Source organism: Lissotriton vulgaris, chromosome 8 (assembly GCF_964263255.1).
Source record: "Lissotriton vulgaris chromosome 8, aLisVul1.2, whole genome shotgun sequence".
Taxonomy (NCBI): domain Eukaryota; kingdom Metazoa; phylum Chordata; class Amphibia; order Caudata; family Salamandridae; genus Lissotriton; species Lissotriton vulgaris.
In genome coordinates, this window is record NC_141696.1 from 709,871,881 (window position 1) to 709,896,474 (window position 24,594).

Consider the following 24,594-nt stretch of genomic DNA (forward strand, 5'->3'; position numbering starts at 1 on the left):
AGTGTTTAAAAATGCCCAAAAATGCATTTCTTAAACTGTTAAGTTACAGACACACATGTCCTTAGGACATGTGTGTATGTAACTTATAGGTAAAAGTGCATTTCATGGGTGCAGGGGGGGGTCATTTGGACCCCCCTCTCCACCCTTGAAATGCTTTGTTGAATTCCGATTTCAAATTGCGAATTCGCAATTCCCACTCATTCCTATGGGCATTTCAGCCCATAGGAATGAATGGGAATTGCGAATTCGCAATTTGAAAATCGCATTTTTTATGCGATTCGGTAAAAATTGCGATTTTTACCGAATCGCAAAAAAAATGCGAGAAAAATGATGCATACCATTTTGCGATTCCTAATTTGCGATTCGGTAATTTTCGCAAATTAGGAATCGCAAAAAAGTACTTTGATGCATCTGGGCATTAATACTGTTAACCACTTAAAAACTTCAGAACGAATTGAAACTGAAAACAAGAAATGATTAAACGCATCCTGTGTTTATTTTTATTGTTGAAATAAAAGGGAGATGAGTGCCTTTTACTAATCTGCGAATGTTCAACGATTCTGTATAAGTACATACCTTGATCTTATAAAAAGCCAATGTTTGCAACAGTTGTTGAAATATCTAAATCCTAAAACATACATTTCATGAAAAGAGACACATACTAAAATTGTCTTTTATTAAACTAACAGTTCACATTTTCTTGTGGTACAAAGGGTAACAGTTAAACAATAATGAATCTCAATACCTTTGCTGATTGAGGTACATAAGAGACATTGCATTGGAAGATTGAACAGGCACTGGTAAGGCATCAGTTTCGCCTATGTGATGAATAAAGAGCCGATTTATCAATTATTGTCCAGGAGTAGGAAAGAGCTCCCTGACGGATAATACAGGAGTGGAGAAGATGTGGGCAGCGGCCAGATCTGCCGACTCAGGAGCTGGGGACACTGGCTCAAGGGTCAGTGGCGCAATATCCTGTAATTCTATGCAAATCACTTAGGGCCAGATGTAGGTCGCCAATTACCGGTCAGTAACGGCCGATTTCGGCCGTTACCGACCGGTAATTGGTTTTTGAGATGTAGGGGGCTCGAATTTTACCGAATCTGTAAATTTACCGATTCGATAAATTTACAGATTCAGTAAAATACCGACTCGGTATATTTACCGAATCAGTAATTCCAGATGTAGGTGGCACTTAAAATAGTGCCACAGGACCTTAAGAATTCGTTATTTACCATGAAATACTATCTCATGGTAAATAATGAATTCCTGTGTACATGCACATCTGTGCATGTACACCAGTGCCATGTGGCACACATACATGCCCTAAGGGCATGTATGTGTGACACATTGCACACAAGCCAGAATCAGGGGTGCAACAGGGTGTCAAAGTGACACCCTGTCCCCCTTGTAAATTCGGTAATTTTACCGAATCAGTATTTACTGATTCGGTAATTGACATTGATTCCTATGGGCCTCAAGGCCCATAGGAATCAATGGCAATTACCGAATCGGTAAATACCGATTTGGTAATTACCGAATCTTACCGATTCGGTAATTGATTCGGTAAATATACCTACATCCCAATTGCCAGTTCTTAAATACCGAATCGGTATGATTCGGTATTTAAGGGGAAGGGGGGACTGCAAAATCCCCTGACAAAGCTGGGCAAGTATGTGGTAGATTTACTGTTTGCGGCCTGTAATCACAAAAAACATGCCTGAAGGAGCAGGCGTGCAGGCCACTGTGCTTGAGGTCTAGGTCTGCTCCTGCAGGGTCTGTGGATAGCCAGTGTTTATGTGCTCTTATGTGGGCTCGGGGTCTGATTCTGTGTGAGTAGACAAGCATTGACACCACATGATATTGGTGGGAGGAGCAGACCGCGCTTCAGCGCGCTGCTTGAAAAAGGATGCTTTTGCTGGTGGAGGCATATTGCTGAGTGGCTTTAATGAAAGAAGTAAAAAGATGAAAAATGGAATACAAAATAAAAAAAGTAAAATTTGGGAAGCGAGAGCACACATTAGAACTGATCACGGATGATTGAGGTGAGGAACACCAGGAGAATAAAACCAAAACAATAAAATAAGTAAGAAAAGAAAAGAAAGAATAAAAAGCATGAACGACATCTGGAGAGAAAAATAACAATCTATGACTACATAGTGCCCTACAGCCCTGCAGGGATGCCAAGTTTGAGCTGCCAGAGTGGAGAGTGGACATTGCTGCGCCCACTGCATGGTAGTAGTTTGTGTTCATTTCACCATGCACTGCAGGTGTGTATCTACACAGCTGCGAAATGCCATGGGCTGAGAGAAATCACGATGGACAACCCGTCTAGCCAATACATGAGTGGGATTTACTAATATAAGCCAGTAGCTGAAGAGGGCTGGCCGAAAGCCCCTTTCTCTACCTTATGTAGTGTCTGGGTGTTGCGCCACAGTGAGAACTTGGCTGGCAGCAAATGCCATCTCTTGCCAACCTAAAAATGGGAGTGTGGTGCTCTCACTAATTGCTGCCTTCGCATTTCCCTTTCTGTGTGCCCGAATCTATAGTAATTTTGACATTTTTATAATTCCGTTAAACAATTTCAGAGATATTGTATTCACTGGATTTATGATTAGGAATACGGTTCTTAACCGCATCGCTGCTGCGGTGATTTTTCCCCTACGCGGCTTTTTTTCAAAAGCCGCGTTAGATGACGAGCTCAGCTCGTCATCCGCACATGCCCCCCGTGGCTGATGACGAGCTGAGCTCGTCATCAGCATCGAAGGGGTTAATGAGGTGTTGATTTGTTTTCAACGCAGTGTATAAGCTCTTGTTTTTTTCACAAATAGTGACTTTGGAGTATTGTGTATTTTATTCTGCTCTACGACTTTGTCTCTGTTTTACAAATTCTGTTTTGGAGAGGGCCCTGGCATGGCAAGCCAGGGGAAAAAATAGCAGGTCTATGTGGGTAAAGCAGGGCACAGGCCAGCCAGTGCCATTGCTATGCTTCTGGAGTGAAACTGAAAGCTTTTTGATAAGTCCTGATATAAGATGGTGATTTCAGCAATGCTTTCAAGACAAGAATGTACAGATGTTGTTCAGCGATTTTCTTTCACAAGTTCATTAATAACGTCTTTGAGATAGTAAATGGTGTGTTGGAGATTCACATTTAAAGCCATTTTTTAAACATGTATTTATTTAAGTTTACAAGCAGCACTGTGAGATAACGGCTCATATACACGAAAGTAACCCACAGAGCCCCACATGAGTCTAACATGTCTGTGTTGAGGGGAAGATTGTTTATTTGCAGGAAGGTGCCCATTTCCTACACATAAACAATCTTTAAATGACATTTTGTATCTTTTATGTGTGCTGTCTTAGGCAGCACACATAGAAGTTTCAAAATGTCATTTATTTTTTATTGTTTATGTGCAGGAAGGGACACCTTCCTGCACATAAACAATCAACGGCAATTTGCTGTTTCTATGTGTGCTGCACAATGCAGCACACCTGGGAACAGCAAAAACGAGGAGAAATATAGCATTTTTCCTCGTTTTGCCTGTTTAAGACCAGGTTTTCCCTGATCTTAATTTGGGTGCTGCCTCCTATTTACGCCATCCTTGTAAATAGGGGGCAGCGTCAAAATCAAAGGGTGTTGCGGTGGAATGCCTAACACAACACCCATTGCCCTGTCCTTTCATGCTAATTACAATCTGAAATGGTGCCTATTTACAAGGCATAATAGAACAAACAGTGGGAGTCCCAATCTACCATTGAGGGCTTGGGAACTACAAGAGTGCAAAGGTAACTGTGCCTACAAGGGATTTTATTTGTAATGCTTCATTAAACAATTTATACAAATTACTCTGTGGTTAAGTTAATCAGTCAAGAACAATTTGAAAATATAGGTGTAAATTTCTCAATTTATATACATTTAATGAGTATGAAAAAACCGGGGGTACAAATTATGATAGCAAAAACACAAAGACAGAGGTGGGCATACTGTACATAAACATCGTGACCTTCAGTTCAGGATCTGGCCATAACATTTCTTTTCGCTTTCATTTGAGAAATCCACGATCCCCTTTCATCAAATAAAACCCCTAAATAAGTGAACAAGTTCACCCATGATATCACATTATTTTCACAAACAACAGTCTTTAGTTTCCTTGGTTTACGCCCAAAATCATTGTATGTGATTTAGAAAAATTAACATTCAAGTCTAATGACTTCATAAAATCGGCAATGTAACTTAAAAGATGCTGGTGGCCAATTGCAGTTCTAGCTATCATGGCAGCATCATCCACGCATAAGAGAGTCAGGACTAACCGCTCTCCCACACGTGCAATGTCCTTGCTTGCTCCTATTAACACGGTCTCCAAATTATTAATATATAAAGTTAATAGGACCAGCGCTAGAATGCATCCCTGTCTCACACCTTTAACAATATGGATGCTGGAGGTAAGATGGCTTTTTTAGTCAAATCTAACTGTAGCGGATAGATCTTTATGTAAATCAACCAAAAATGTACAATATTCTTATCTGGACCAAGTTTTAATAACAACTCTATTGCAAGCTGAAGAAAGGTCCATAAAGGCTAGATCGAGTAAAACTTTCTTCTCGATCATATATTTCCCGGCTAGTAAAGATAAATTTAGACACTTGTCCATGGTTCCTCTCCCTTTCCTAAACACATACTGTAGGTTTGAGAGGATATTACAATCATTTAGCCTATCCGCAAGTTTCCCAAGAATAACTCTACCTAACACTTTCACAGCAGAGTCTATCAATGAGATAGGCCTCAACATGAGTCAATAAGATGGTTTCCTTACAGATATGAAAGTATTTTTTGGGTCTGGCATTAACTAAGACCTTTCATTTTAACAACATGATATGCTATAGACAATTATTTACAAAGGCTTTCAGTAAACCCATGTCATCCCCTGGTCTACTGTAGTGTTATCCACATTTCGGTTCTGCCCAGCACAGCATAGGGCACAGATTCAGTTCTTCTTCTGGCCTTGGGTTACCAACTGCCAGTAGACCTTCGTCAGGAAGTCAACTACCTGTCTTTCAGGAAAAAAACTCAAGACTCAGGTCTTCTAACCTTCCACTCCCCTTGTGTTGTGTGTTATTTCTGTCCTTAGCGCGGAGATACCCCATTCGGGGTGAGTCAGGCGCTTTATAAATGTAATAAATAAAAAAAATAAAAAAATGACAGCACAATAAGTAGCCCTCTTCAGAAATAGGGACAACTGGTGCTTTTACACTATATATCTATATGTCTGCTTTCAGACAATACTTTTTTAATATAATGTTTGCATTCATACAAAAATCATTCAAAAACAAAATAAGCATTGACAAAGCTAAAAGGTCACAGCCAACACTAAACCTGTTGGTTTTAATAATACTTGTTTAAATTTAGCAACATGACAGTGAACAACTTTGAGTAGTAAAGGAGAAAATGAACAAATGCACATTCAGCACCCCAGAGCACCATATGATCATTACCATCAAATCACAGACAGCGCTGTCCAGCCCAAGTATTGAGGACAGTTAATCGCACTGGAAGGCTTTGGATTCTATTGGTTAGCTATAAAAGATGTTGTCTCAGCCTAGACAACTTTCTCTTATGGAAGCCTTTGTATCATTGACCACACAGCTCCCATCACAAAGAAATGTGAAGGAATATAGCAGTGGTGCTGAAAGAATTTTCAAGTAGGGATGCTGTCATCAGCGTTACATCATTCAAGTCATAGCGATTGTGAAAAATACAAGCATTTCAGGCACATTCAGCAAGAGAGTGTTAAAGGTGTGATGTGGAGTTAGTGGTGCAGTTGGAGTACACACTGTTGCAAATATATTACTAAAACATAGTGTGGTAGCACACTGTCATTTACTGGCAGCACATTTTTCATTGAAATGGACACAAAATTCATACTGAAATGCAGTTTTACAGATAAACCTATATGGCAACCAAATGATAATATGTGGAAATTGGGTTTCAGCAAATATTTATCATTTACACATCACCAAGGGTCTTCATTTATTTTGATCCTATTAAAAATCTGTGTTTCCATCACAATTTAGAATTACAAAGATGTGCTTTATTTGTGTTTTCCTAACTGCTGATATATTTAAAAATATCTGCACAGTTCATTTGCAGGTATTTAAACGTTGGTGTGTACTCACAGTACCCCTCCACAGGGGCAGCCAACATGGTTTGCGGGTGGTAGGGCTGGCACGGGGTACCATGGGGGGTTCGCGGGTGGATCGCGCTGGTGGGTCATGCATGGACACATTATATAAAAAATAAAGTAAATAAATGTACCTCCCTGCTGGCTGGGTCCCGCGTCTCTGCTCCTGCTCTCCTCGAGCACATTGAGGAACAGGAAGCAGGCCCCACTAACCAATCAAAACACTGCAGTCCAGCTTTGTGATTGGTGAGCACCCAGGCTCCAATCATAATGCTGCAGCAGCGCTGTGATTGGTTTTGAGCGTCCTGGTTTGATGCTCAACCAGGGAATGGGGGTCTGGGCTTGGTATCCATGCAGGCTGTGAGAAGGGGAAAGTGTGCATGACAGGATTGGGCAGCCCGAGAGGGCCGACCAGTCAGTCATTGCGCACTTGAAGGGCAAACCAGTCCGCCCCTGCCCTGCTCAAAGAGCTGAGCAGCTCCTCCCACTCACCAGCACGCAAAGCAGCAGGAAGCAGCCCAAAATGATAATAACGCAAAGTTATTATCATTTTAGGTTTCTGCTTCCCACTGCTTAAAAGCAGTTGGGCAACGCTCATCTGCCATAGCAGAGGAGCTTCCCTGCCCCTCCAAGATTGTCAAATAGATCAGTTTACCAAAAAGTAGAAATTTGCCAGAAGACATATCCTGGCAGTAGACCTCTTGTCCTTGAACACACAGCAAATGTGTTGAGATTAAAGCTAAACGTTAAGGTATCTTTACTGCTCATCCCCCTTCCGAATGCCAGCAGCATTGTTTTGGGAGCTCTTTAGCACCCTCCGCACCCCCAATTCTAGCACCTATGTAATAGGGATGGGCAATGGGGTGTGCCTTCCACGGATTGTGTAGTATTGGACCATATATTGTTACAGTTTGCCCTACTGTTAGATTCCTTGTCGGTGCGACAATACACATTTCTATACATTTGTGTGCATTTCTGAGTTTTATCTATTTTAATTTCTGCAATTATGCATTCGCCTCTACTGCTATTTCAAAACTTTCTCGATTGTGCTTTTTTATCACTTTTTTTCCTACAGTGTGTGGTGAGGCAGAGTTTCTTGTATATTCCAGAATTGGGGCAACAGTTCTCACAATCCCCTCCAAACTTCTATAAAATGTGATTCCAGAAGGCAGGGATATTGTTCAAAACAGTTAAATCTTTCATCAGAACTTCTGATTAAGTGAAACACGTGTTATTTGCTTTGGGGGCCCCTGAGAGTGTATGTTTTTCTTTTATATGACAAGCAGAGGGCATGAGAGTCGCCTAGGGGACAATGAAAAAGGAGAAGTAATTTGAGGACTTTCAAAACGGAGAGGGAGGGAGTGTGTGTGTTTTTGTCAGTGTGTGCATGTAAACATTCCTGGTGGAATCCGGCAGACACCTAAATCGACTGAAAGCACCTGTACCCAACTATGTATCAGAAAATACATATATTTGGGGGTGTAATGTTTGATGTTTGTTGGTTTTTGTATAGCGCACATACACTCCATGGAGCATCTTGGCGCTGCTGATTTCACTGCAAAGATGAAATATTTGGGGATGGTAGCTGAGCTGTAGATGTCCTTAGATTAGAGTCTTACATTTTGCATCAGATAATCCGTAAATCCATGTTTTTAGGAGTTTTTTATAGATTTTTTCTGATGGTGATGCTCTAAGTTTAGCTGGAAGGGCATTCCAGGCCTTGGCGCCTAGGACTGCTAGGGATTTGCCACCCTTGGTGGTCAGTCGAAACTTGGGTATGGTCATTAGATTAGCAGTGGCTGATCTAAGTACCCTATTTGGGAGGTATCTGTGAAATTTGGTTGACAGATATTTGGGTCCGCATTTATGAAAGCCTCTGTATGTGATCAGAAGGACTTTGAATAGTATCCGTTTTTGGATGGGGAGCCAGTGCAACGCATTCAGAGCAGCTGATGCGGATGATCTCCTAGGCCATCTTAGGACAAGCCGGGCCGCCGCATTTTGAATCATTTGCAGTTTGTGCAGGGTAGATTTAGCTGCTCCTGCGTACAAACTGTTGCAGTAATCGATTCTCGATGTTATGAGAGCGATTGCAACCGTACAGCGGGCGGCCAGTGGGAGGTAATCAAAAAATTTTCTGAGGCCCTTGATCATGTTGAAACAGATACCGGCCATTTCTTTGGATTGCTGTTTAAAGGACAGCATATCGTCAAATTTTATACCTAAGTTGCGTGTGGCACTGATGGTATTGGGAGGGGCTTCTGCGTCTAATGGCCAGCATGTAAGAGGGGAAAAGATGTTATTTTTCCCGAAGGGCAGGATCTCTGTTTTCGCAGAGTTGCACTTTAGATGGTTATTGTGCATCCATCCAAAAGTCGCAGTTAGGCAGTCTTTCAGTATCTGTTCAGCCTTTCCTGTATCTTCATCTAAGACCAGGACCAATTGGGTGTCGTCTGCATAAGCAACCGTGGTTACATTATGCGTGGCAATTAGGTTGATCAGGGGTGCCATGTACAGATTGAACAAGGTTTGGCTCAAGCTAGAGCCCTGGGGCACCCCTGACCTAACCTCCTTCTCCTCTGAGTAGAAGTGTCCCAATTTGGTTATTTGTTTTCTGTGGAGCAGAAAATTTGTGAACCATTTCAACACGGTGCCCCCAATGCCTGCCTCAGCTAGGCGATGTAGTAATATGGTGTGGGACACCGTGTCGAATGCTGCAGATAAATCCAGGAGAATCAGGACTGCCTTCTTCCCCTGGTCAAGAGCCGCTCTAATGGTTTCTGTCGTTGACAGGAGTGCTGTTTCTGTAGAGTGATTGGCTCTGAAACCTGCCTATTTTGGGTGTAATATATTGTTTGTTTCCAGAAATGATGAGAGTTGTTTATTTACCAGGGTTTCGGCACATTTACATAACGCGGGGAGTTGTGAGATGGGTCTCAGATTAGTTAAGACTAATTAGTAATACCCCAAACACCCCCCTCCCCGACAGAAGCTACACACCGGGTACTTCACCCTGTCCTGTTCATGTGCTGCACAATCCCCAAGGCGGCACAACTGTCCTTACAGGGAAAATCAGCCCAAGCTTTTTCAATGCGCAAACGTGGTGGCTCTAGGCAACTCTTGCTTACATTTTGGTGTACCATTTTCAGACTGCAAAAATATCCTGCAATGGTTTCATTCCTGCCACTTGTACAAACTTTCAAACATGAGTACCATTAAATACCATAGCACGTAACTAACATATTTCCCAGGTGAAAGGAGTTGGCAGTGTTTAATGACTTCAAACAAACACCAGGTGGGCAGCACCAGCATATTGAATCAGCACGCTGAGCAGATGTCAGCTGTGGAGGCAGCTGCCAGCTTAACCCCTCCATACCCACTGTTGCCCTGGATTTCTGCACACAGCACTTATACTGATATTAAACATAACAACTGGGGCAACATTGTACGCAAGGTCGAGCTTCCTTACAATCCTGGGTTGCCGCTTGACCAACAACTCTCTTTAAAGGTGTAGACACCCAGGCCCTGATCACAAAACTACTGCTAGTTGCTCAGCCTAACACCATTGTCCAAATTTACTAGGATTTTCCATTACTTTTTTGGTGCAGCCACAGCCCAAAATCCATTTAGGCATTTACAAAGTAATTTTCATTTCATTGCGTGGTTTTGTAAAGAAAAAATATAACAAAGCAGCTCATCGCTCATTGTGTTACATTGCGTCAGGGAGGCGTTCCATAGGTAGGGCATGGGCGTTCCCGTGCATCCAACCATGGGTTTTGATGCAAACCCATACTTACAAAGCCTTGTATTCCACCCATGTTATTCTGCAGCACATGTACAAAGAGGAAATAACCCCAAAGGAAAGCTTTTGCGCAGGCAGGTATTCCTTTCAGCACAAAAAGTATCCTGAGCGCAATGAAGGCACCCTTGCACCATTGTGCAAAGGTGCCTGCATTGGCGCCAAGCAGCCAAAAGTGTGCCAGGGCAAGGAAGGGGCGCCAAATCTTTATTAATATGGTGTAGTTCTGCTCTCTTCTTTTTACCAAACACAGTGCAGCAACTTCCCGTGCCCAATTGTACTAGGCTCCTTATTTACTAGGTGTAAAATTTTAGACCAGTTCCTCTTCGTGCACCTTGAAATGGGGGATACAATTCTAATGTGCACTATTTGCTGCGCGATTTTGCTTTTGGTTTGACATGGACAAAAATAGATAAACCAAAAGTGGAGGGTGTCCCACCCAAATCAAGAAGTCACTATGCCCTGCTTTTTAGTGTTCACCAGGCACACAATATATGTTCTTATAGTACCCTGAGGCACATGCTAATCATGTGGTATGCTTCATCAACAGGACCTCAACCTGGTAAGGAACTCAACCACCAGATAGGCTCAACCTCACAGTGGAAGGGAGCACTTTGATATTCTCTATATACAGGTGGGATCTCAGGACAGAAAAGGTTAAAATAGCTCCAGGCATCCCTAAAATAATTATTTTATAAGAGAGTCTCTGTACTGAGCAGGAGTTATGCATCTGCATGCATTCCATGCAAGATCAAGAGATAGTTGACCAACCTACTATACAGGCTGAGTTAATTGAAAACTGGAGAATATCAATTTCAAGATCATTTATATCCTAGCCTATCTTCAGCCTGGGGCATCCCGGCGGGAGGCTTTTTGGACCGCAATAATCTATCATTCAGGAGATTATCTCCGGTACGCCTGGTTCGGTTCAGATCATTTAAATCCGAGCCGATCCTAAGCCTGGGGCATCCCGGCGAGAGAGTTTTTGGACCGCAATAATTTAATATTCAGGAGATTATCTCCGGTACATCAGAGTCGCTTTATCGAAAGTTACTGATCTTTACGCCACCGCTCGCACATGACTATAGCTTGACTTGTTTATACCGGCATATAAACATAGAATATTATGGTCTACCTGTATCAGCTTGATTTCTAGGGTTTTATTCCAAGAGACATTTCTACTCACGTGGCTATCCATCCCAGTGTATTCCCAAATCCCCGTAGAACCTACGTTTAAAGTAGAGACTCAGTTAAAGCCACAGTATATCACCATTGATAACCAGAATAAATTATATGTGCAATAGACGGCTACCTGATGAAGGCATGAATGCCAAAACGCGCGTTGTAGACATCTGCTGCAGTGCCTGAATCAACTTTTCGTCTATCATAATGGATTTGTATATACTCTTGTTGGTTGTTGAAATGAATCCTTTGAAATGACTATGGTGAATTCTATATGCACAATTGAATCTTTGTTATATCAAATGAATCATGAATAATACATACAATAAGAAAATAAATCTATTTTGTCAATTTCCTATATGTGTACACATCGCTTTAATTGGGGTGGTTTATTTATCAAATTTAAATATTTCACATACATAGAGGTATTCTCATTAATAGGCCTTGTTGATATCTACTTCTAGCTATAATCTTCTTACACTAGTTCTATTCCCTATGTTATAGCTAGCTGTTACTATAGGGGTCCCTTGTTTTCTAAAGAATATCAATTTCAAGACTTGTGGCAACAAAGTTTATCCAGGCCTCATGGTATCAAATAGGAGGCTTGCTGGGATCAAAGGTCAAACATGCAGAAATGGTCTGCGAGTACTTCTAAATCTAGCTCTGTGGACCGCATGTCCTGAATGTGGTGATTTTGCAGGGAATAGTTAAGCCGATCAATATTAGCCCTGGGCGTAGTTTGCGTAGTAGCGCTACGCGTAGCTACGCAAAGTGCACTTTGCACTACACGAGCTACGCGAACTGCGTAGTGCACTGAGCAAAATGCTGATCACACTGATTGCACAGTACCGGATGCTTGTCTGCACTGTGCAATCAGTGCAAACCTCATCTTGCACAGTGCAAGCAGTAGTTTTCTGCCGCTCGAGTAGATTTCTACTCGAGCGGCAGCTTTCTCAACACGGACTGGTAGTTTCTCATTGCGAGCGGTTGCGAGCATACGCGACCACTCGCAATGAGAATCTCACCGGGAGGTTTATTTTCCACGCTCATGATCGTCAACTTGATGTTGCTGATCGTGAACGAGGAAAAAGTCTCGCCGGGATGTCATTTAGCTCCTCGCTGTCGCCAACTTAACGTTGAGGACCGCGAGCAAGCAAAAAAATGACTGCTCCGCTATGCGTGTTTGCACTGTGCTACGTGCAATTCGCGTAGTGCGAAGTAGCACAAGGTTTGCAAACTACACAAGCATAGCGTAGTACTTCGCCCAGGGTTAATCAATATCAGAAGAGCAGTGGTTAACAGTAAGATACATATGTTCTGCACTTTATAGTATCATTTTTTACAATCATGATTGTATATTTGGTCTATCAGCGGTGTTGTTGTAAGAGTCTATTTCCTTGTTCTGCGTCTTCATAAAAAAGCAGTTGTTTGGAGTGCAGACAAGACTATTTGATCCTACGGCTGTGGAGCATTAGAGAAGCTCTAAGACAAATACATCATGTCGAGACGTTTTCATCCCTCTCCTTCCAGTTAAAGGCGCAAAGAATCAGAAAACGAGAGGAGAGGAGACTTTTATTGAAACCATTGCAGGTTTAAAGAGAAAACTTATTTACACTATGGGTGGGCCCATATAAAGAAGAGGAGGGGCGCGGCCCCCAGCAATACATACAGAAAAAAAGAGAGGCACTTCTACAAAAAATCAACACATTAGTCACTGTACGGATGCTCTGAATCTGAATGTGTAAATGCAATCAGCAATGTAGTACTTGAATTTGTTATGCCGCAATGATGCAATGCATGCTATTATCAATACTATACATGACATCATTAGCACTCCCAAACATAAAGCACTCTATGTCGCTTTTTGCCTAGTATAATTTCATATAAAAAATGATACAGTCACAGCGATGTGATAAAACATTCATATCAGTACAAAATATATAGTTACAGTGAAGGTATCCCATCAGCAGTGTTGAGATATGTGTCATGCTTCCAAAGAAAATTGTGCGAGCAAAATGAAAAAATGTTTAATGATTTCAACAGGGGGGCTCCCCCGCAATGGCGGAGGTGCCCCACCCCACTGGCTCAGAGCCAGCAGGTGAAAAATACAATTATATTCTATCATCTTTTTATTTTTCTCCTGCTGGCTGAGCCAGTGTGCGTATGGAGGGGCGGAGCCAGGTCCATAGTAGCGGGGAGGGAAGAGGGGGACTCTTGGGTGCATTTCTTAGTGCACGTGTATTTGGCTGGCTGTCTTAGGCCAGCCAAACACACATGCGCACTTAGGTTTTTCCGACCAGGCTGTTTTGAACAGCTGGGCAGGACAAACAACACTACTCCTGTGCCTGAGCAGAGCAGAGCGTCAAACGAGGCCACTCAAGCCAATCCCTGAACTGCTCTCATAGCAGCTTCAGGTAAGTTCCTTTTTCCCAATTATTATTAAACCCCCTCCACACTCCCCCCTCCTGTGCTCCCCCCGTGCCCCCTCCACCCACCCACCACTTTTTATTTGTGGCAGCCGCCAATGAATTTCTATAGGGGTCTAGATACACCAGGCAGTTCATTTTAATTCAGGGTGGGGTTATTGGCTTGTGAGGTCACTTCCTGTCGTCTTAATGGGCCAGTCACTAATGATTAGTCCTACAGGTAGGATTAATTTTATTTTACATCTAAATTTTCAAAGCGTCCATTTCCCTTTGGTTAGTAGGTCAATGTGTTTCAAACCCAATTGTTGTTAGCGTTCTCCTTGGGACAGGGAACTGGTGGGTATCTTTTAACTGATTTCAATTGTTCAATTGTGTCCCTTGATGTTACCACTCATTTGGAGAAGCTATTGTGCTTTTAGGTTGTTTTATATTTTGGTCACCTTACTTTTCCTCTCATTTATCTTGCCATAAATGTCATGGTTTGGCAGCCTTTGCTTCAGGTGCTATCTAGAGGGTGAAACCTCTTTCCACACAGGGCGAGCATCTCTCTTCTTTCGTTGTGAGGAGCAACCTAGTTTCTCTTTTCCGTTAAAGAGAAACAGTGGCTAACGCCTCAAGACGACATTGCTATTCTTAAGAGGAAGTCAACATCAGGCTCTTCTGCTACTGATGAAGGAGATACCAAAGTTGCCATGCAGGGCTATAGAGGTAAATGCACCAGGAAAGACCTTCTCCCAGGAATTCTGTCCCATTATGGAGAATATGAGATTTCTAGAGGCACCTTGTACTACTTCTGCTATCTAGCTTCACCAATTTGAGCATTCTCCATAAATAGGTCTGACAATGAACACACATGCTGCGGATGTAATTCTAAGAGAAGTGAAGGAACCACTGGGAACTAATGTGCCTCACTTTATGACTTGTTTGTATCCACAAATCGTTATGAACACAAATCACATGACTATGTACCAGCAGACTCACTAGTAATAAAGCGGTGGTAGAGTATGTTCTACCATGCAGAAGGAGATGTAGGGGCAGACGTAGTTTCAATCAGATGTCTCACTCACAGTGGCAAGAACATCAGCCTTAGTCAATGGGCACTTTATGGTGGCACAATGTAACCTGCTGGTAAAGGTTTGGCATACTGAGGCAGCCCAGAAATCATTGTTTCTTAATCTACCTTTATAGGGGAGCTGCACTTTGGCACAGAATTGGAGGAGAAAAAATATAGACTGATCAAAAAAAGAAGCACTCTACTTCAGGCAGCAACATCAACCTGTCTCCTCTAAAATTTAAGGGACAAATGTTTCCTTTCATTATACTTTGATGAAAAAAGCAATCACAAACACAGTTTCTTAAATATAAAGGAAGAGGCTGGGTGGTGGAACTTGAATTTGCCCAAAGTGGACACTCCCTGATACAGCTCTGTGCACCGGCAGTCTTCCCACCCTGCTCGGTCAACACCAGGGCTTTGCAGCCAATATCAAGCTGCGGCAGACACTCTTGCACCCTGCACTGTCAAGTCTGCCACCATTTCCCAACCACGGCCTGCACGGGAAGCAGGCGACAGGGGGCACTCGAGCCACGAAGCAGAGGAAGCTGGTTGGCTCTCAGGGTCGCAACACCCTCATAGGATCCTCACTGGTGGCATTGAGCCCCACCCCCCTGGCAAGCAGCGGGGGCATGGACTGGAAGTACTGGTGATTCTTGCTCCATCCCTGGGTCTCAGATGCACAGTGGCCTACCAATCAGGCAATGCACTGGAGTGAGGGCCCCTAGCCCCTCCCACTTAAGACACCAGAGTGAATGCTGCAGCAGCTCCCCTCATCAGAGGGGGTATTTCATGGGGGGGCTGCTTGAAGCCACACTCCCAGACTAGCAGCACCAGTATTGCGGCCTTGAGGCCTCTTACCAGAGAGGGGCTGATGCAGGCCTGGACCCTCCACCAATCCTGAGAGTGTAGATACATGCCTCAGTACTTTCACCCTTTCCAGTTGCCCTGCACTGACCAAGTTCCTCTTTGCAGGGGAAGGGTGCTATTTCTCATCTGCATTGGGGGAGTAACCAGCCTCGTGACTCAAGATGACTATCGCATGAGACTGACTCAGGACTCAGCCTAGGATACCAGTCAGCTCTGGAGGTCTAGAGACACACAGCCTCGCCCTGAATCAAATCCCAGGCTCTGTGGGGCACAACACTATCCTGGCTTGCCACCTGGACACTCCTGACTGTCTGGGACCTACAAGGTTTGCCTCCTAATTAGGCATGCTTTGTAGCCACTGCAATAATGGACCGGTGGAGGCCCATGGTTCCCTGTACACCTCAACTTGTCCCTGTGGGGAGAGTGCAGAAATGACCCTGCTGTGAAGAGCATCATTCAAAACAAAGGCTGAGTCTGAAAGGGGCACATGAAAAGAGAACTGACCCAAACCGGTTCTAAAAATGCAGACTGAGAATATACAACTCCTGTCTGTTGAACCTTTGTAATAGTTGAAGCTACTGATCTACTTGTTCCAGTTCTGGATTTTCTGACCAAAGAGAAGGTGCTACACAGAGTACCCAGAGGACAACTGCATAACAAGACTTGCAGCCTTATTCATGTAGGTAAATTGCACTCGCAAAGGGCCAGATTCTCAGAATCTGGCCCTTAGCGAGTGCGATTTTTGCATTTGGTATTCATGATACCAAATGCAAAAATCGCTATGTAAGAATTCGCATATTTGCGTGGAATGGCATTTAAGGAATCTCTAATAGAGATTCCTCAAATGCTATTCATGACACACAACAAAATTGCGATTTTGGACTTTTGGGGCCGCTATTTACCGACAGGTCAGACCTGTCGGTAAATAGCAAAAACTCAGAAAAATGCTTTTAAAAGCATCATTCAAAGTTGCATGTAGCACACACACATGTCCTTTGGACATGTGTGTGCGCAACACCTGTCCAAAAGTGCATTTTAGGGGTGCTACAGGGCGTCCTTTGGACACCCCTGGCACCCTTAAAATCGCTATCTCAGTTGCGAGTAGCAAATTGCTACTCGCAAATCCCCATTCATTCCAATGGGCCTCTTGGCCCATAGGAATGATTGGGGAGTATTTGCGAGTAGCAAATTGCTACTCGCAAATAAAGAACATGTAGGAATCGCTATTTAAGTAGCAATTCCTACATGAATGCCGTTTTGCGTGTCCTCAATAGCGATTCGCTATGATTCGCTATTAGGGACACGCAAAACGGCATGTACATGAATCAGGCTGTAGGTGTCTGCCTGACAGCCAGCTTGCCATAGGTGAGGAGACACCACCTGAAGTCTGATCAAGAGGAAACGCTCTGGGATGCTTGGAAATTTCTACCTGAAGTAGCAAACTAACCCTGCAGAAAAAATCTTGAAGTAGACAAGAGTCAATCAATCAATCAATCAATCAATCAATCATTTGTAAAGCGCACTAAATACCCAAGAGGGTCTCAAGGCACTGGGTGTGGGGGGGGGGGGGGGGGGGGACGCTACTGATCGACCAGCCGGGTCTTAAGTATCCTCCTGAAGGTCAGCAGGTCTTGGGTCTGTCGTAGGATCAGTGGGAGGGTGTTCCATGTCTTGGCGGCGAGGTGGGAGAAGGATCTCCCACCAGTGGTTGTTCTTCGGATGCGCAGGATGGTGGCTAGTGAGAGGTGGGCGGAGCGTAGCTGGCCTTTGGCGGTGTAGAAGGAGAGCCGTCTGTTGAGGTAGGCTGGGCCGGTCCTGTGGAGTGCCTTGTGTGCGTGGGTGAGGAGCTTGAAGGATATCCTCTTGCTGACGGGGAGCCAGTGCAGGTTTCTCAGGTGGGGGTGATGTGGCTGTGACGTGGTACGTCGAGGATCAGTTGTGCCGAGGCGTTTTGGATGTGTTGTAGTCATTTGATAAGCTTGGTCGGGGCTCCCGCGTAGAGTTTCCGTAGTCGACTCTGCTGCTGACGAGGGCCTGGGTGATTGTCTTTCTTGTATCTGTCGGGATCCATCTGTAGATCTTGCGGAGCATGCAGAGGGTGTTAAAGCAGGAGACAGTGTTGACTTGCTTGGTCATTGAGAGCGTTGAGTCGATAATGATTCCCAGGGTGCGTGATCGGTGGGTGTCGGGGCTGCCCCCAGTGCCGTCTCCCACAAGGAGTCGTCCCAGGCTGAAGGATTGGAGCCGAGGATGAGGACTTCCATCTTGTCTGAGTTCAGCTTCAGATGGCTGGTCTTCATCCAGTCGGCAACGGACTTCATTCCTTCGTGGAGGTTGGCTTTGGCGGTGATGGAGTCCTTGGTGAGGGAGAGGATCAGCTGAGTGTTGTCGGCAAAGGAGATTATGTTGAGGTCCTGCTGTCGGGCTATGTGTTCGAGCGGGGCCATGTAAATGTTGAACAGCGTTGGGCTGTGGGAGGATCCCTGGGGTATGCCGCAGATGATCTCGGAGGCTTTGGAACAGAATGGGGGGAGGCGGACGCTCTGGGTTCTGCCGGAGGGGAAGGGGGTGGTCCAATCCAGAGCCTTGTCTCAGATCCCTGTGGCGGGGAGGTGTGCGCGTGGTGTGCGGTGGCAGACGGTGTTGAAAGCGGCAGAGAGGTCTAGGAGGATGAGTGCTGCGGTCTCGTCGCTGTCCAGCAGGGTCCTGATGACATCAATGGCGGCGATGAGGGCAGTCTCGGTGCTGTGGTTGCTGTGGAACCCTAACTGGGAAGGGTCTAGGATTCTGTTTTCTTCGAGGTATCGGGTTAGCTGTCTGTTGACAGTTTTCTCAATGACCTTGGCTGGGAAGGGGAGCAGAGAGATGTGCCGGAAGTTCTTGAAGTCACTTGGGTCTGCCTTAGGTTTTTTGAGTAGGGCGTTGATCTCAGCGTGTTTCCAGATCTCTGGGAAGGTGGCGGTCTCGAGGGAGAGATTGATGACGTTGCGCAGGTGGGGTGCGTAGGAGCTGCTTGCTTTGTTGATGACCTGGTGCTGCAATGGATCTGAAGGAGAGCCGGAGTGGATTGTGCGCATGGTCTTGATGGTGTCATTGATGCTCACGCTGGCCCAGGCTAGCAGGGGGTTGTGGTCGATGGTGTGCGGAGGGTCTGTTGTGTTGCTGTCTGTTGGGGCTGTCTGGGTGTTGAAGCTGTCGTGGATGTCTGCTATCTTGCGGTGGAAGAAGGTGGCGAGGAAGTCGCACAGGGCTTGCGACCGCAGGATGTCATTGGTGTTGGAGAGTTCCTTCACAGAGTTGAAGAGCTCCTTGCTATTGTGTGCATTGTTTTCGAGGTGATCTTTGAAGTAGGTCCTCTTGGCCGCCCTGATGAGGTGGTGTTGGTTGCGGATGGCGTCCTTGTGTGCTGCGTGGCTGTCCGGAGTTTGTTCACTGTGCTATTTCTTCTCTACTTTCTGGCAGGCTTGCTTGGAGGCTAGGAGTTCTGGGGTGAACCTGCTGGCCCTCTTGCTGGTGTCTCTGTGGGGGGTTTCTTCAGTGGTGTTGGCACAGTCCTCGATCCAGCATCTGAGTCTGTGGGCAGCGTTGTCGGTGTTGGAGGGTTTGATGGGTGGGCTGAGAGCGAGGTTTGCGTGTAGTTGGTCTTCGGTGATTTTGCTGCAGCAGCGGCGGGGGATCTGTTGGGTGCGGTGGTGGGTTTCTGGAAGGCGAAGTGGATGCAGCGGTGGTCGGTCCAGAGGAGTTCGGTGGTGTGGCTGACTGAGACGTGCAGGCTTGAGCAGAAGACGGGGTCGAGCGTGTGGCTGGCCGAGTGGGTGGGCGTTGTGACAAGTTGCTTCAGTCCGAGGTTGGCGAGGTTATCGATCAGGGTTCTGGAGTTGTTGTAGTTGGTGTTCTCAAGGTGAAAGTTCAGGTCTCCAAGAATGATGTAGTCGGTGGAGGTCAGGTCGTGCGTGCTGATCAAGTCGGCGATGGAGTTGCTGAACTGGGGGTGGGGTCCGGGGAGTGGGTAGACGAGGGTGCCTCTGAGGGTGGAGTTAGGGTCTGTGTGGCTCTGGAAATGCATGTTTTCGGTGGTAATGAGCGCGTCATCGGTGCTAGTCGAGACCCTGATGCTGTTCTTGTGGATGGTGGCGATTCCTCCGCCGACTCCATTGGTGCAGTCTCTGCGGGTGATCTTGTAGTCGTCTGGGATGGCTATGGCGATGTTGGGTGCAGAGGAGTCGTTAAACCACATCTCTGTCAGGAAGGCGACGTCCGGGGATGTTGTGTCGAGCAGTTCCCAGAGCTCGACTGCATGCTTGCGTGCGGAGCGAGTGTTCAGTAGTATGCATCGGAGGTGGTTGGAGTCTTTCTTGGCGGGTGGTTCGTCGGCTCTGAGGCTGGTGTAGCTGCAGTTCCGGCAGGTGAAGGGGCTGTGTGTGCGTTTCGGGCGGCCTTGAAGCAGGTGTGGCTACGTCCAGAGTTGAGAGAGTGCAGAGTGCTGGTGTTGTGGTGGCGGCGGTCGTCGTGACAGGTGCGGGGGCCAGGGGTTCTGCAGCTGGGCACGGTCCAGGCGCGGACGGGCGCAGACGGGCTTGCCTTAGGCCCTCCTTTGGTGCACCAGCGGCCGGCATATATGGGGAGGTGTGAGGGAGGCGCAGCTGGGAGGCGGGAGGAAGGGGCAGCGAATGGGCAGTGGGCAGTCAGGGGGCGGGGCCGGTGAGGGACAACGAAGGTAACAGAAGGCAAAAGGGGCACAGAAACGAGGGAAAAACGAATGGCACAGAGAACAGAAGGACACTAAAAAACGAGTGGAACAGAGGGCAGAAGGGCACAAAAAACGAGTGGAACAGAAGGCAGAAGGGCACAAAAAATGAGGGAAAAACGAGTGGCACAGAGGGCAGAAGGGCACAAAAACGAGTGGAACAGAGGGCAGAAGGGCACAAAAAACGAGTGGAACAGAAGGCAGAAGGGCACAAAAAACGAGGGGAAAGCGAGTGGCACAGAGGGCAGAAGGGCACAAAAAACGAGTGGAACAGAGGGCAGAAGGGCACAAAAAACGAGTGGAACAGAAGGCAAAAGAGGCACAAAAACGAGGGGAAAAACGAGTGGCACAGAAGGCAACCGAGCACAAAAATCGAGTGGAACAGAAGGCAAAAGGGGCACAAAAACGAGAGAAAAGCGAGTGGCACAGAAGGCAAAAAGGGCACAGAAATACCGGAAAAACAAGTGGCACAGAGGCAAAATACAGAATACAGAATACAGAAATACAGGGGCAGCTAAGAACAGAAGGCAGAACAGGCAGAGAGGCACGGGGGCAGCGAGGGGAACAGAAGGGAAAACCGGACAGGGACACGGGGGCAGCTAGGGGTACAGAAGGAAAGACCGGGCAGAAAGAGCACGGGACAGCGTGGGGAACAGAGGGAAGAAAAAGGGGCATGGACAACGTACAGGCAGCGGGGAAAGACAGACAACAGCAGTCACAGACACAACAATGAAAATACAGGCAATACAATAAAAACAATAAGCGGAGGATAAACAAACCTACCTACTGTCTACAACTGGCCACCAGGGAGGGGCACAGGTGGTAGCCTGCGGGTGGTGGAGGGCCTCGAACCTCCTCAGCAGCGGCAGCTGGGGCAGGGAGACACAGGCGGTGCTTTGCAGAGGGGCAGCGACTTACCTGGTAACCATGATGCTGTAGTCAATTCACCAAAGATTCAAGAAGAGGGTTATTGTTGTGCTCAGGACTCAGAGCCGATCACTAAAACTGAGAAGAGGATTCACTGAGCTGCTGATGTTTGCTATTCCCATTGTTATCCCTGCTAAAAAATCTGTGGCACTTGTCTGAGTGTGCTCAATCAGCCTGAACCGCTGAAGATTTGAGCAGCATTGAGCTGCAGCACTGGTTTGACACTTGTTGAGTTGTGCCAGAGTTTTGCCTACTGTTGGATAAGACACCGTGAACCTGTGGCCCCTGGCCCAGGTTGCCTTGAATGGACTAATTGTGGCTAACCCTGGCTCTTGACAATTGTGTGCCACACAGACTATGGCACCCAGAAGAAGCTACTGCCTCAGGCACTATGTCCCTGTGTGCAAAAGAAATAATAGTCTGCCCTTGATGTTAATGTGTAGTTTTGTGTCTTACTGTGTAATAAAGTACTTTTCTTTTCACTAAGAGAAGCACTAACCTGGACTATAACTTTATAGCACTGCTGGATTTCTGTTGAGCTCTGAGCCTGTTGTACCTTCACACTAACCTCCCTGAGAACACAGCTCACTATCACTACCACTGAGAGTAAAACTCTAAAGAGGTTATTCTGGGACAGTTTTTGGAGCCATAGTAGAACAGATCCCAATACAGTACAGAAAAAAGACATCAGCACCCATGGCTGCGGCCCTGTAGCCCTTCCCTTTCCCATGACCCCTCGCCCCCAGTGGGGGCAACAGTAGTTAGTATTAGTAGTATTGATATTGCTGGTATTGTTGCTGTTGTGGAATTGAGGGTGGTGTGGAATTGGTAGTATTGGTGGTGGTGTCCTAGATTGCGGCGTTGATGGTGGCAGTAGATGTATTGGTCATGATGGTAGTGGTGTCGGTGATGGATGTATTAGTGGTGACAGTAATGATGCTGGTAGAATTGGCAGTGAGGTAGTCACAGCGTGCACAATGGAAATCCACAAACAGCCACACTACGGTCATACTTGTTCATTAATGACAAAAAGCATGTAGGGTTGCATATATAATATAAAACATTGAATGTGGCCAAAAGTGTGATGGTTGAGTGCAGTTTTCAGATGTAAAATTGCCCATGTGCATTACAATGCAAGCACTCCCATGATACAGTGGAGAAGTGTGGCTCACTGGTTAGAGGAGGCAGACCTGGAAGCAGATGTCAGCCCGGGACCAGGGTTCAATTCCCGGCTCAGCGGGGTCTTGAGTCCTCAAATGTCCATGGACTCGACAATTCTCGCTCCGGTGCCTACTCGATTCACGGGTTCACTCTCTGCGACTCTGGGCAGTAGCTTGCTTAATCTCCACAACAGCCCCTCGCGCCTGGCTTTCACCTTGCGGATACCCTGCCGGGGTTATCTCACAGGGGAATACCAGGACGGGTTCCCTAAGCAAGTGCTTAGATACTGGGTCGGTGATTTGCGTTATATAAATACATGTACATTTACATACACCGAGTACTAAATAGCATGATGTGAAAAAGAAGTACTCCTCTGCGTGTGCACTCATATAAAAAGAGTACAGACTCGTAAAGCTCTGCACATTGTGCCCAATTCACACCGGTAAACATACACTTTGTGTAAGTTTACTACCTTTCGGTGTCCACAAAGGTAAACTTAGACCAAAAGCCTAACTTTACTAGTAGTAACTTACCTTTGTGAATACCGAAAAGTAGTAAACTTACGCAAAAGTGTAAATTTTCTTTTGTTAATCTGGCCTCTATTTTACAAATATCTACAAGTAGTAAACTTCCACAGAAGTGTAAATTTATCAGGCCGTGGGTATATTTTAAAGAATGTGTAACAAAAGGTTTGGGACACCATACAGCTCTAAACAGACCTGAAATTCACCTATATTTCAGAACAACAGTCAACCTCGTCATAACCGTTTTTATCATCTTTTGGAAGACCAACCTAAATACTTATTTTTTTGCGATTTTTTTTATTTTACAGAAAAAAGATGTTGCTTAGCTGCGGAGAGAGAACCGTTTGGAACTACATGGCATTAATCCGCTAGAGGTGCAAAAATCCCACATCCCAGTGACAATCTTGAGTGTTTGATTTAGCTTGACGCTCCAGACTTATTTAAGATGCTCTGCGGCAGAGTTTGACTTCATTATTTCAAATTGTATCGGCTTGGGGTTTACAGGAGTGATAAGCGCTCTCATTGTTTGCAGCGGATCCGCTGCGCGTCAGTCCTATCAAAAGAGGAGAGCGCACTTTAGACGCCCACAGAGAGAATGACGCCATGATTACTTGCACTGTAAACAATTCACTTGATGCGCCCCTTAAATACCTCAATTATCCTATAAAAAGGACGGGACATCTCGTTTGCTGTTTAATATCACAACAGCGGCAATATTTCCCGTAATAAGGCGCCGAGTTTGGACAACAGTGTGCTAACTTACCTTAGAAATGGGCAAAACGAAAAGTGTAAATGTCAATGTCGCTTGTGTAAAATCTCGAAATGCAGATTGAGGGCAGCATGGAGAAGCACAGCTGTGTGAAATTGTGCAGATAAATAATGACTAATTAACCAAACGCGACACCGCTGATTGGTGCGCTGTGTAAAACAAACAGGAGAACACTGTAATTTGGATTGGTAGGGAAATTAATGTAAATGAATGGCGTAGCTTTGGCCACTACCACTTTGGGATAAGTATAAGGTTACTGGTCACGTCACTACAAAGACTTTCACAAGTACCCTTCACTGCTAATATTTTTGCTAGCTAATTGCAGGAGCTAAGCATGAATCACAATTTGAGTGAGTGCGCAGTGGGGGCAGTTGGTGAATCATCTACATTGTTGTGGGAGGCAGGTGACCATTGAAGGTCACTGACACGTTGCTTCTGTTTTATTTTATGAAAATTAAACAAATGTTGCATTTTGCCTTAATACCTGCAGGACTTGGAGAATATAGGAATTTGACCTAAGCAAAAAAATAAATACAAAATTGTTTATTTATTGGCAAGTGAAAGTAATAGTGTTGTGAGACTGTGTGTGCTAGGATGCTTGTGGTACTGGGCAGACTCAGAAGAGGAAGTACATAACTGGTTGGGAGGTGTTAAGGTGTGGTTATTAATGATTGTGACATAATCAGAGATGAGAGTGAGTTTGTTTGCAGAGGAATAAAGGCGTACAATCCAGAGCTTCACGTGTGGCATATTTATATGTATGTTTCGGGTCTGAGGAGGAAGCTACAACAGCCTTTCCTCGAGACGCGCGAGCGCGTCGAACAAGATGGCCGCCGCCACCGGAGCTCCGTAATCTCGTCAGCCTAATGTGCTGATTTACGACCATTTTGCCTCAAGGTTTGCTCTCTAAGCGCAGCGCTAGCATTCTTTACCGGCCCCCTACCTTTCCAGTTAATTGG